Raw genomic sequence first — 9,695 nt, forward strand, 5'->3', positions numbered from 1 at the left:
TCTGTACTATGCCATATGCACGAAACTAACTAAACCAAAGGGCAAAGAAAGGAAAATTTCAACACCAGGAAGACCGAGTTCACGATGCATGCACTGACTTCCACGAAGAGTCCAGGGAAGAAGGCACACAGCGACAGTCAGAGAGACAGAATGACAGTGACTGATAAGGACAAATACTGGCCCTTTGTTGATCAGTGCCAGAGCACTGAAGACAAACCCTCCATGCCCATGCATACTTCTTACAAGTGGCATTGTTATTTTATGTTTGTGAGGAAAGGTTACACTTAGAACATCTAGGTCTTAGCCCACTCTGAGAAGCAACACTTGGCCTGCAGCCCACTCTCCAAAACTGCCCTTGCCTCTACATATGGAAGTAATTTTAGTGATGCTCCAGCCAAGATGCAGGCTGGCAATTGCATCTCCCTGGTCCAGCCTCAGAATGTCCTTTGTGTAGATAACTGAACTATGTCTATTTCTTATTTGATTTACAGTTTTGGGATAGGACGAGGTGGACAGAAAGAGCAAGAGTGAAGTAGATGATTTTGCAGCTGTATTTTCTGTTGAGAGAGATTTGTAGAGTGAGAAGAGGTAAACGAATGGCTCTGTGAGATGAATCTCATGACTGTGGCTCAGAACGGCTAGGTGTATCCGCATTACTACCTGAATCCAGAGCTGTGCAGGTCTCTAGATAAAATATATTTTAAGACCTTCTACATGTTATATATATATATATATATATATATATATATATATATATATATATATATATATATATATGGAGAGAGAGAGAGAGAGACAGAGAGAGACAGAGAGAGAGAGAGACAGCAAGACACTGATGTAGTCATTTTCTACAATGGATGCGATATGATATTCAGAGAATTCATTGCTAAAACCTGGTGAGAAACTGTGCATCAGGAAAAGAATTGTCCAAAGGAGTAAAATCTCCAAATCATTAGCTATATGCAGCGCCAACGGGACCTAGCGAAAAAGGCTTGAGAATGAACTCATCCAGGAGACTCTCCACATGGACAGGCACCACAAGTTGCCTAGTCTGGAAACACACACAGGGCAGCTTCTAATTCCCAGTGCAAGCATGAGGGCAAAAACCTCGCCCTCTTTAGTGTCTTTACATCTGAAAAGAAGAAAAGTGACCAAGGGCCAAGGAGAGCTACAATGGTGTCAATATTGAGCTGTAAATCAGAATGTGCCAAGTGTTTTGCACAAAATCACCTGTGCCACAGTTATTCTGTTATTCTCTCTGTCTCTCACTCCCTCACACACACACACACAAACACACAAAAACACACACTCTCAGAGTTACACACACGCACACATCCACAGAGGCAGAGGCAAAAAGGAAGTTATACACATGCACTCTGGACAGCTTCTGTAAGGCAAGGCTCTGGGTGAACCCTGCTTCGCAATTCCTAAAATCACGCCCAGCCTTTTAAGGCCGGCTCTGAGCTCCCATTGGCGGGCTTACTTCAGAAAGCCTGCAGACAGGGCGCCAGACATGCTCTGATATGCCAGAGGCCAAGGCTATGCCCAGAAACCCTGCCAGCAATATCTTTGGCCAGTGTGCTAGGACACGCACAGGAGTGTCAAGGCCCCTAGTCAGTGATTGGCCAGCAAATTTGAGCACCGCCCACACGGCCCTGCAGCACGCTCATTGGGCAGCCTCTGGAAGACCCGTCCACCAGCCACTTCTGATCAAAGAGATGAGAATTCAAAAACCTCCTACACTGTGTTCATTGATGACAGGTTCAAACCTGGCTTGTAGAGATTGTAAGGCAGCAACTATTATGCCCACAGACCCCAGACAGCACCAGCCTTCACCATATGCTGTACTACCAGACCGGACAGTAATGTTTGTGTGTGTGTGTGTGTCTGTCTGTCTCTCTGTGTGTGTCTGTCTGTGCTCAGAACTCACCTATAGTAGTCTCAGAGCATGGGTGATAAGGTAGCCAGCCTCACCTGCACATATGTACAGAGAACCTAGGTGGTTAGGGAAAGCCAGCTAGCCCAGATTTTGGCTAAGCAAGAATGCATATGCAAAGGGACTCTCATGTCTCGCTCTCCTGAGGTCCCGATTCAATCTCATGCCTCACTATAATCCAAAGACTGCCAAATGGAGAAGCTGGGGCACCCCTCAGAATTCAGTGGCAGGACCCTGTCCATTCACGTTTGGCTGCATACTCAGTCTCCAGTCTCCCAATCCACTTCTCAGTGGACAACAGATTACAAGCCCAGAAAGAACCCTGAAATAGCTGTGTCTCAACATAGATGGGAACTGTGTTTGACCAAACAATAGTGGATGAACCCGCCCCCTTACAACTATTATTTGGGTCCGGCTAAGGCAATTGAGTGAAGTAGATGATTTGGCAGCTGTAGTTTGTCCTGATAGAGATTTGTAGAGTGACAAGAGGTAAACGAATGGCTCTGTGAGATGTCTCTCATGACTCTGGGCAGAAGGGCCTTGTGTATCCTCATTACTACCCTCATCCAGAGCTGTGCAGGTCTCTAGCTAAAATATATTTTCAGACCTCTACATGTTACATACACACACACACACACACATATGTATATATATATATATATATATATATATATATATATATATATATATATATATATATAGAGAGAGAGAGAGAGAGAGAGAGAGAGAGAGACAGCAAGACACTGATGTAATCATTTTCTACAAAGGATGCGATATGACATTCAGACAATTGATTGCTAAAAACTGGAGAGAATCTGTACATCAGGAAAAGAATTGTCCAAAGGAGTAAAATCTCCAAATCATTAGCTATATGCAGCTCCAAATGGACCTAGCTAAAAAGGTTCGAGAAGGACCTCATCCAGGACACTATCCGCATGGACAGGCACCACAAGTTTCCTAGTCTGGAAACACACACAGGGCAGCTGCTAGTTCGCAGGGCAAGCCTCAGGGCAAAAACCTCTCCCTCTTCAGTGTCTTTACATCTGAAAATAAGAAAAGTGACCAAGGACCGATATAGACTTCCGGAGGCGGAGCTACTAGCAGCAGATCGCTTTCTCTCCTCTCCTCTCCTCTCCCAGATCAACTAGGAATACCAGAGGAGACCACCCGGACCGAAACAAGACAGGACTAGAATGACCACAGAAACCCAGTAAGTCACCCGTGAGTACAAACACGCGTGGCTGGTGACAGAGAGGAGAGAGGGGCCTAAGGAGAGATTAAGTGACTGCTTACAGTTCAACAGTTTGTCAGTGGAGACACCACCTCCAGTCTGCTCCACCAACAAGGGGACAGCTGAAGGGAGGAAAGGACTCCCCAGAGACTCACCAAGTGCAACTCTGAGTCTCCATAGCTACTACCCTCAGAATCTGGAGCAGCAACAGGGAGGGACAGCAGGGTACAGAGATCTAACCGGGAAACTCAGGAGAAGACCTATACCTCGGTGGCATAGCTGAGGGGCTGTGAAAGTCTCTTTGCATAACCACTGGATTATCTCTGCCACACCCTGCTTTATCTCTTGGTCAGGAGTCAGTGATTAAGCTAAGAAGCCTATTGATAGTTTAAAAGCCCTCAGGCTCCCATAGCCTACAGGGAAAAAAAAGGCTTTTACACCACTGAACTCCAACTCAGGGATTGAAAAAACTGTTAACTTATATAAAATGGTTAAAACAACAAGAAAAAATATTGGAGACTCGAACCAGGACAAGAGTCCAGCTAAAAGTCCTCCAGAGGGTGAAGCACAAAACAACGAGTTCAACATCCAAACATTAGCTAAGGAAATAATAACAGGAGTGAGTAAAGAATTTGAAAAAATTGTAATCAGAAATGCAGGAACAACAAATGAGAATATGGAAGAAAATTCTAATTATCTCATGGTTATTAGAGAGCTGAAAGCTGAAATCGCTGAGCTAAGAAGGCAACTAGCTGAACAAGCTAAAACAGTATCAGAGCAGGGCAACAAAATAAATGAACTCCAGAAAGCAGTAGAGGGCAGAGAGAATAGAATCAATGAGGCTGAAGACAGAATTAGCAAGATTGAGGATGAATTAGAGACAACTAAAAAAGAAGTAAGAGATCTCAAAAAGAGATTAAGAGATGCTGAAAACAACAACAGAGTCCTATGGGATGACTTCAAAAGAAACAATATACGCATTATTGGCTTACCAGAGGAAGAAAGAGAAGGGGAGGAAGAAAGCATTCTCCAGGCCATAATAGCTGAAAATTTCTCTAGTCTAGACAACACCAAAGACATAAAGATTCAAGAAGCCCAGAGGGTCCCAAACAGAATTAACCCAGACCTAAAGACACCAAGACATGTCATACTTAGATTGGAAAGGAATAAGGATAAAGAAAGGATCCTCAAGGCTGCAAGAGAAAAACAAAGAGTCACCTACAAAGGAAAACCCATAAGATTAGCAGCAGACTTCTCCATACAAACACTACAGGCCAGAAGAGAATGGCAAGATATCTATCGAGTGCTCAATGAGAAAGGCTTTCAGCCAAGAATACTATATCCTGCTAGATTGTCATTCAGACTAGATGGAAGCATCAAAACCTTCTCAGACAAGCAACAGTTGAAGGAAGCAACCATCACCAAGCCTGCCCTGAAAGAAGTTCTGAAAGGTCTCCTATAAACAACCAGACCACCACAAATAGGACATATATCAAAACACTCTAAAACTCTACAAGAATGGCGTTAAAATATCTTCAATCTTTGATATCAATAAATGTCAATGGTCTGAATTCACCTATTAAAAGACACAGAGTAGGAAGATGGATCAGAAAACACAACCCAACAATATGTTGTCTACAGGAAACTCACCTAACGCAACAAGACAAACACAGACTTAAAGTGAAAGGATGGAAAACTATCATTCAAGCCAATGGCCCACAAAAAAGGGCAGGAACAGCTATTCTCATATCTGACATGATAGACTTTAAAATAGATAAGATTAAAAAAGATAGGAATGGACACTACTTAATGCTCAGAGGATCAGTCAATCAAGAGGACTTAACAATTATTAATATCTATGCACCCAATGAGAAGCCATCTAAATACATCAAACTTCTACTGAAAGAGCTACAGCAATATATTAACAGTAACACAATCATAGTAGGGGGCTTCAACACCCCACTCTCTCAACTTGACAGATCATCCAGGAAGAAAATCAGTAAAGACATAAGGGAGCTAAATGAAGAGATAGATAAACTAGAACTATTGGACATTTTCAGAGTCATTCATCCCAAGAAACTGGAATACACATTTTACTCAAATCCACATGGATCATTCTCAAGGATAGACCATATGTTAGGCCACAAAGACAGCATCAGCCTATTCAAGAGCACTGAAATCATCCCAAGCATCTTCTCAGACCACAGTGGAATTAAACTAACACTTAACAATCAACAAAAGATTAGTAACAGTGCCAAAATGTGGAAGCTCAACAGTACACTTCTTAACAACTTCTGGGTCAAAGAGAAAATCAAGGAAGAAATCAAAATGTTTCGAGAGTTCAATGAAAATGAAGACACAAGCTATCAAAATATTTGGGACACAGCTAAAGCAGTCCTAAGAGGGAAGTTCATAGCTATACAAGCACACATTAGGAAACAAGAAAAGGCACAAATAAACAGCCTGATTACACATCTTAAAGACCTAGAAGAAGAACAACAAAGGAATCCTAAAGCAACCAGAAGGACATAAATTACTAAAGTTAGGGCAGAAATAAATAACATTGAGAATAGGAAAACCATACAAAAGATCAATGAAAGTAAATGTTGGTTCTTCGAAAGAGTAAACAAAATCGACAAACCTTTAGCCAGACTCACAAAACAAAAAAGGGAGAAGTCCCAAATAAATCGGATAGTAAATGAAAGAGGAGAAATCACAATAGACACTGCAGAAATTCAACATATCATGGGAGGCTTCTATGAACAACTATATGCCACCAAGCTAGAGAACCTGGAAGAAATGAATGATTTCCTAGATACCTACCAACTTCCAAAACTAAGTAAAGAGGAAGTGGATAACATGAACAGGCCCATCACAGCTAATGAAATTGAAACAGTTATCAAAAATCTTCCCAAAAATAAAAGTCCTGGACCAGATGGTTTTACAAATGAATTCTACAAAACTTTCAAAGAAGAACTAATACCTCTACTTTTAAAAGTCTTCCAGAAGATTGAAGACACTGGAATACTCCCTGCCAGCTTCTATGAAGCCAACATCACCCTGATACCAAAAGCAGACAGGGACACAACCAAAAAAGAAAACTACAGACCAATATCTCTGATGAACATAGATGCTAAAATATTGAACAAAATTCTAGCCAACCGGATACAGCAGTATATCAAAAAAATTGTTCATCATGACCAAGTGGGGTTTATCCCAGGCATGCAAGGTTGGTTTAATATACGTAAATCAATCAATGTGATCCACCACATCAACAAAAGCAAGACCAAAAACCACATGGTCATATCAATAGATGCAGAGAAAGCCTTTGACAAAATACAACATCCCTTTATGATCAAAACACTACAAAAAATAGGAATAGATGGAAAATTCCTGAAGATAGTGGAGTCTATATATAGCAAACCTACAGCCAACATCATACTCAATGGTGAAAAACTGGAAGCATTTCCCCTCAGATCAGGTACTAGACAGGGCTGCCCACTATCACCATTACTATTCAACATAGTGTTGGAAGTTCTTGCCATAGCAATCAGGCAGGAGCAAGGAATTAAAGGCATACAGATTGGAAGAGAAGAAGTCAAACTCTCCTTATTTGCAGATGACATGATATTATACATGGAAAAACCTAAAGAATCCAGCAAGAAGCTTTTGGAAATCATCAGGCAATACAGTAATGTGTCAGGATATAAAATTAACATTCAAAAGTCAGTGGCATTCCTCTATGCAAACACTAAGTTAGAAGAAATTGAAATCCAGAAATCAGTTCCTTTTTCTATAGCAACAAAAACAATAAAATATCTAGGAATAAACCTAACCAAAGAAGTGAAAGACTTGTATACTGAAAACTATGAGTCACTACTCAAAGAAATTGAAAAAGACACAAAGAAGTGGAAAGATATTCCATGTTCATGGGTTGGAAGAATTAACATCATCAAAATGAATATATTACCCAGAGCCATCTACAAATTTAATGCTATCCCCATCAAGATCCCAAGCACATTTTTTAGGAGAATAGAAAAAAATGCTACAAATGTTTATCTGGAACCAGAAAAGACCTAGAATTGCCAAAACAATCTTGAGAAAAAAGAACAGAACTGGAGGCATCACACTGCCAAATCTCAAACTGTATTATAGGGCCATGGTCATCAAAATTGCTTGGTACTGGAACATGAACAGACACACTGACCAGTGAAATAGAATTGAGAACCCAAAAATGAGGCCCCACACGTATGGACATCTAATCTTTGACAAAGGGGCCCAGACTATTATATGGGGGAAGCAGAGTCTCTTCAACAAATGGTGTTGGAAACAATGGGTTGAAACATGCAGAAGAATGAAACTGAATCACTGTATTTCACCAAATACAAAAGTAAATTCCAAGTGGATCAAGGACTTGGATGTTAGACCACAAACTATCAAATACTTAGAGGAAAATATTGGCAGAACTTTTTTCCGCATAAATTTTAAAGACATTTTCAATGAAATGAATCCAATTACATGGAAGACTAAGGCAAGTATAAACCTATGGGACTACATCAAATTAAAAAGCTTCTTCACAGCAAAAGAAACCACTACCCAAATCAAGAGACCCCTCACAGAATGGGAGAAAATCTTTACATGCCATACATCAGATAAGAGTTTAATAACCAACATATATAAAGAGCTTGCCAGACTCAACAACAAGACAACAAATAAGCCCATCCAAAAATGGGGGGAGGACATGGACAGAATATTCACCACAGAAGAGATCCAAAAGGCTGAGAAACACATGAAAAAATGCTCCAAGTCTCTGATTGTCAGAGAAATGCAAATCAAGACAACAATGAGATATCACTTCACACCTGTGAGAATGTCACACATCAGAAAAGGTGACAGCAGCAAATGCTGGAGAGGGTGTGGGGTCAAAGGAACCCTCCTGCACTGCTGGTGGGAATGTCAATTGGTCCAACCTCTGTGGAGAACAGTCTGGAGAACTCTCAGAAGGCTAGAAATGGACCTACCCTATGACCCTGCAATTCCCCTCCTGGGGATATATTCTAAGGAACCCAACACATCCATCCAAAAAGATCTGTGTACACATATGTTCTTGGCAGCACAATTTGTAATAGCCAAAACCTGGAAGAAACCCAGGTGTCCAACAACAGATGAGTGGCTGAGCAAGTTGTGGTATATATACACAATGGAATACTACTCAGCTGTGAAGAATGGTGACTTCACCGTTTTCCGCCGATCTTGGATGGACCTTGAAAAAATCATGTTGAGTGAAATAAGTCAGAAACAGAAGGATGAATACGGGATGATCTCACTCACAGGCCGAAGTTGAAAAACAAGATTAGAAAAGAAAACACAAGTCGAACCTGAAATGGAATTGGAGTATTACACCAAAGTAAAAGACTCTGGGGGGGGTGGGGAGAATACAGGTCTATGAAAAATGGTGAATGAAATAGTGGGGGTTGTATTGTTAAATGGGAATCTGGGGAATGTTATGCATGTAAAAAAAAAAGAAGTAGAAACGCAAAGCAGAAATTGACTGAGTTTGGAGTATGGCACTAAAGTAAGAAAGCAGAAGTACACTAGAGTTTGCAGTGAATACCTCCCTAATACTTCCTCTCCACTTTTCCAAGCTTTGGGTCCATGATTGCTCAACAATTTGTTTGGCTTTGTATGTTAACTCTCTTTTCAGTCACCAGTTTCCAGGTGTCATCAGGATGCCGGCCAGACTTCCCTGGTTTGAAGACCCCACCAATACGTCCTGGAGCTCAGATTCCCCAGAGACCCACCCTACTAGGGAAAGAGAGAGGCAGACTGGGACTATGGACCAAACAGTCAACGCCCATGTTCAGCGGGGAAGCAATTACAGAAGCCAGACCTTCTACCTTCTGCAACCCACAATGACCCGGGGTCCATGCTCCCAGAGGGACAGAGAATGGGAAAGCTATCGGGGGAGGGGGTGGGATATGGAGATTGGGCGGTGGGATAAAAATAAAAAAAAAGAAAAGTGACCAAGGACCAAGGAGATCTACAATGGTGTCAATATTGAGCTGTAAATCAGAATGTGCCAAGTGTTTTGCACAAAATCACCGGTACCACAGTGATTCTGTTGTTCTCTCTGTCTCTCCCTCCCTCACACACACAGAAAAACACACACACTCACAGTTACACACAGGCACACATCCACAGAGGCACAGGCACAAACGGTTTTATTACACATGCACACTGGACAGCTTCTGCAAGGCAGGGTCCTGGGTGAACCCTGCTTCGCACTTCCTGGAAGCACGCCCAGCCTTTTAAGGCCAGCTCTGAGCTCCCATTGTCGGGCTTACTTCAGAAGGCCCGCAGACAGGGCAACAGCCATGCTCTGATAGGCCAGAGGCCAATGCCACGCCCAGAACCCCTGGAAGCAATATCATTGGCCAGTGTTCTAGGACATGCCCAGGAGTGTCAAGGCCCCTAGTCAGTAATTGGCCAGCAACCTTGAGCACCGCCCACACGGCCCTGCAGCACGCT

Source organism: Erinaceus europaeus (assembly GCF_950295315.1).
Source record: "Erinaceus europaeus chromosome 6 unlocalized genomic scaffold, mEriEur2.1 SUPER_6_unloc_10, whole genome shotgun sequence".
Taxonomy (NCBI): Eukaryota; Metazoa; Chordata; class Mammalia; order Eulipotyphla; family Erinaceidae; genus Erinaceus; species Erinaceus europaeus.